The 5,110-nt window shown below is 37.7% G+C and overlaps 1 pseudogene; it reads right to left on the minus strand.

Annotated features, from left to right (window-relative positions):
* LOC116751092 overlaps positions 1 to 4,519 on the minus strand; it is an 85,171-nt pseudogene extending 80,652 nt beyond the window's left edge.
* Positions 4,520 to 5,110: the final 591 nt, after the last annotated feature.

Here is a 5,110-nt window from a genome sequence, read left to right on the forward strand (position 1 = left end):
ACCTAGGGGCAGGATAGGAATATAGATGCAGATGTAGAGAATGGACTTGAGTACACGGGGAGGGGGAAGGGTAAGATGGGATGAAGTGAGAGAATAACATGGACATATACACACTACCAAATGTAAAATACATAGCTAGTGGGAAGCAGTCGAAAACCACACGGAGATCAGCTCCGTGCTTTGCGACCACCTAGAGGGGTGGGATAGGGAGAGGCGGAGGGAGATGAAAGAAGAAAGGGATATGGGGATATATGTATGTGTATAGTAGATTCATTTTGTTATACAGTAGAAACTAATATAACATTTTAAAGCAATTATACTCAAATAAAGATAGTAAAAAAAAAGAGAGAGAAATTAATGTCTAAATAAATGGAGACATAGATAGTCTGTTTTTATGGACTGGAAGACTTTATATTGTTAAAATATCAATTATGTCCAATTTGATCTACAGATTCAATACAATCAAAATCAATCCCAGCAAGCTCTTTTTGTAGATATTAATAAATAGATTCTAAAATCTATATGGAAAGGCAAAAGTACTAGAAGAACCAAAGCTAGTACAGTTTTAAAAAGAAGAACAAAGTTGGTGGACTCCTTATAACCCAATTTTAAGATTAAGTATAAAGTTAATTAATCAATACAGCATATATCAGTGAAAGTATAAACAAGCATATCAATGTAATAGAATAGAAAGCCCATGAATAGACCCACACAAATATAGTCACTGATTTTTGACAAAGATGCAAAGGCAATTTAATTGAGTAAGGATGGTTTTTTTCAGCAAATGGTGCTTCTAACTGAATATTCACATACAAAGAAAAAAAATGAGAATCAACACAGAGCTCACACCTGACACAAAAATTAACTCCAAATGGATCATAGACTTAAATGGAAAATACAAACTATAAAACATCTAGAGAAAAACAGGAGAAGAAAATATGAATAACCTTGGGTTTGTTGATGAGTTTTCAGATACCACAGGCATGATCCATAAAAGAAAAAAAAATTAATCAGTTTGATTGTATTAAAATTAAAAGCTTTTGCTCTATGAAAGATGCTATTAAGAAATTAGAAGATAAGTTTCAGACTGGAAAAAATACTTGAAAATCACACATATGATAAAGGATTTGTATCCAGATATGCAAAGAACTCTTAAAACTCAACAATAAGAAATGATCTCCCAAAATGGACTAAAGATCTGAACAGACACCTCACCAAAGAAGATATGCAAATGACAAATAAGCATATGAAAAGACAGTCAACATCATTTGTCATTAGGGAAATGGAAATCAAAACAACAATGAGGGCTTCCCTGGTGGCTCAGTGGTTGAGAGTCCACCTGCCGATGCAGGGGACACGGGTTCGTGCCCCAGTCTGAGAGGATCCCACATGCCATGGAGCAGCTGGGCCCGTGAGCCATGGCCGCTGAGTCTGTGAGTCCAGAGCCTGTGCTCCGCAACGGGAGAGGTCACAACAGTGAGAGGCCCGCGTACCGCAAAAAAAAAAAAAAAAAAAATTAAACATCACTACACACCTATAAGAATGGCTAAAATCCAAAACACTGGTAACCCCAAAGGCTGGCAAGGAGATGGAGCAGTAGGAACTCTCCCTCATTGCTGGTGAGAATGCAAAATGGTACAGCCACTTTAGAAGACAGCTTGATGGTTCTCATAAAACTTATCATAAACTTAAATGTGACCCAGTATTCATGCTCTTAAATATTTACCTAATTGATTTGATAACTTATTTCTACACAAAAACCAGCAGGCAAATTTTTATAGCAGCTTTATTAATAATCACAGAAAGCCTTCAACAACCTAGATGTACTAAATAGGCGAATGCATAAACTTGGTACATTGATGCATAAACAAACTTTGGTACATTGATACTACGGAATACTATTTAGTATAAATAAAAATAAATGAGCTATTAATCCACACTCAGCATGGATGAATCTTAAATATGCATTGCTGAGTGAAAGAAGCCATTCTGAAAAGGCTACATACTGTATGATTCCAATTATATGACATTCTGAAAAAGGCAAAAGTATAGCTGTAGTAAAAAGATCAGTGTTTGCCAGAGGCTCAGGGGTAGAGGAAGGTAGCATGAGTAAAGCACAGGAGACTGATCTGTTTTTAGCATGGTCAATCTATTCTGTATGATATTGTAATTGTGGATATGTAACACTATGTCTTTGTCACAAGCCATGAATTTTAAAGCACAGAGTGAACTTTACTCTGTGCAAATTTTTAATAATATTTAGAAGGTTCTGGGATCCCAGGATATAGCCAATTATACAGGCTCCAAACAAAATGTTTTGAACTCTCAAGAAAACAGGGAATATTAGTCACATGAGTCTTTCATGAAGAACTACTAAGAGACAAATTTAGCCTACTTCACCCAAAAAAAAAATGGAAAAAGATCAACAGAAGGACTAGTGAATAAAAACTTCAGTAAAATATAAAATAGAAGGAGTGCTCTCACAGATAATTATCTGGTTCCTGATTTTGAAAAGAATGTTCATATTTGCCTTCATTACCTCTGTATCCTATGGATTACTGGCAGTGCCTTTTATTAGGTGAAAAAATTATTTTCTATACCTAATTCACTGTGTATTTTTCATCATGAATTGCTGTTGATTTTATGTTTTTTCTGTATCTACTATTATTTTTATATGTCCTTTCTTCTTTAATCTCTTTCTTATATTCCTGAGTTAAATCCTACTTAGTCACAGTATTTTAAGTTATTTTTACATTGCTGCTTTGAGTATGTACTCACTTTTTAAGAATATTTACTTTAAATTCACCTATAGCATTGTAAAACTTTTCCTATGTTCTATTCTTAAGAATAATGTGTGCATGACAGAGATGCTGAAGCTTTCAGAAAATTGCTTGAGTCTGCTAATATTTTGACATGTAAATTTTAACCATTGTTCAATTTTTAATGGTTATAAATATACGCAGATCATTTTTAACTCAGGTTTGATAAATTAGATTTTTAGAATATTTCCTGTTTTATTATGTTCTTAATCTACTGCCATTAAGTGATTTTCATTGTTTTCTTATTATATATGAATCTGAGTCCTATCCCATTTCATTCCTAACATTATTTTATAGCTTTGAACTTTTTAAGTTGATAAATAGTGGTTTCTGTGTAGAAAATTATAGCATAGAAATATAATGTATAAATTGCAAACCTGTAAAGGAGAATAAATAGAATGAAAAGAAAATCAATCCAAAAGAAAGCTAGAAAGGAGGAAAACAGGATCCAAGATAAAGTGAGACAAGTAGAAATAAAAAAAATAGGATACAAAAATAAAACCGAGAATGTAGTTATAAAAGTAAATATGATAGATCAAGCTCACGAAGCTAAGAACAAGAATAAATCCAAAGCATATGGAAGGATATAAAGATAAAAACAAAATTAATATTAATGAAATATAAAATAATATTATAAAACAATATAAAACAGAGACTTTTTAAAAGTTAGATATTAATATTCTAAAATAACTGATAAAACAGACAAAACTCTGGTAAGAGTTACCAAGAAAAAAAAATAGAAGGCACAAATTAACAATATCTGGAATAGGGGATTCTGGAGAAGATGCGGAAGAGTAAGACACAGAGATCACCTTCCTCCCCACAGAAACATCAGAAATACATCTACACGTGTAACTGCTCCTATAGAACACCACTGATCGCTGCAGAAGACCTCAGACCTCCCAAAAGGCAAGAAAACTCTCCCCCTCGTACCTGGGTAGGGCAAAAGAAAAGAAGAAAAAATGGAGACAAAAGAATAGGGATGGGAACCTGCACCATGGGAGGGAGCTGTGAAGGAGGAAAGGTTTCCACACACTAGGAAGCCCCTTTGTGGGCAGAGACTGTGGATGGTTGAGGCGGGGAGCTTTCAGAGTCACGGAGGAGAGACAGCAAGAGGGGTGCGGAGAGCAAAAGCAGAGAGATTCCTGCACAGAGGATCTGTGCTGGACCAGCACTCACCAAGCCCCTAGAGGGTTGGTCTGCCTCAACTGCCGGGACGGGCAGGGGCTTGGAGCTGAGGCTTGGGCTTCAGAGGTCAGATTCCAGAGAGAGGACTGGGGTTGGCGATGTGAACACAGCCTGAAGGGGCTAGTGCACACAGCTAGCCAGGAGGAGGTCCGGAAAAGTCGGAGCTGCCGAAGAGAAAGAGACTTTTTCTGCCTCTTTGTTTCCTGGTGCACGAGGACGAGGGGATTAAGAGCACTGCTTAAAGGAGCTCCAGAAATGGGACGGTGAGCCACAGCTATCAGAGTGGACACCATGAGACGGGCATGAGATGCTAAGGCTGCTGCTGCAGCCACCAAGAAAACTGTGTGCTAGCACAGGTCACTATCCACACTGCCCACCCCGGGAGCCTGTGCAGCCCGCCACTGTCAGGATCCCGTGATACCAGGGACAACTTCCCTGGGAGAACACACACGGCACGCCTCAGGCTGGTGAACGGTCACGCCAGCCTCTGTGGCCGCAGCCTCGCCCGACATCCGTAACCCTCGTTCCCCCCCGGCCTGAGTGAGGCAGAGTCCCGAATCAGCTGCTCCTTTAACCCTGCCCTGTCTGAGCGAAGAACAGACGCGCTCAGGCACCTACACACAGAGGTGGGGCCAAATCCAAAGCTGAACGGGGAGCTGTGTGAACAAAGAAGAGAAAGGGAAATTTCTCCCAGCAACCTCAGGAGCAGTGATTAAATCTCCACAATCAACGTCACGTACCCCGCATCTGTGGAATACCTGAATAGATGACGAATCATCCCAAACTGAGGAGGTGGACTTTGGAGCAAGATATATTATTTTTTTCCCTTTCCTCTTTTGTGAGTGTGTATGTGTATGCTTCTGTGTAAGATTTTTGTCTGTATAGCTTTGCTTTCACGATTTGTCCTAGGGTTCTGACCATCCGGGTTTTTGTTTTTTTTTTTTTTTTTTACTCTTTAAAATTGTTTTTCATAATAATTATTTTTTATTTTAATAACTATTTTATTTTATCCTATTTTATTTTATCCTCTTCCTTCCTTCCTTTCCCTTCTTTCTTTCTTTCTTTCTTTTTTCTTTCTCTTCTCTCTTTCTTTCTTTCTTATT

Source organism: Phocoena sinus, chromosome 3, assembly GCF_008692025.1.
Source record: "Phocoena sinus isolate mPhoSin1 chromosome 3, mPhoSin1.pri, whole genome shotgun sequence".
In the NCBI taxonomy this organism is placed as follows: Eukaryota; Metazoa; Chordata; class Mammalia; order Artiodactyla; family Phocoenidae; genus Phocoena; species Phocoena sinus.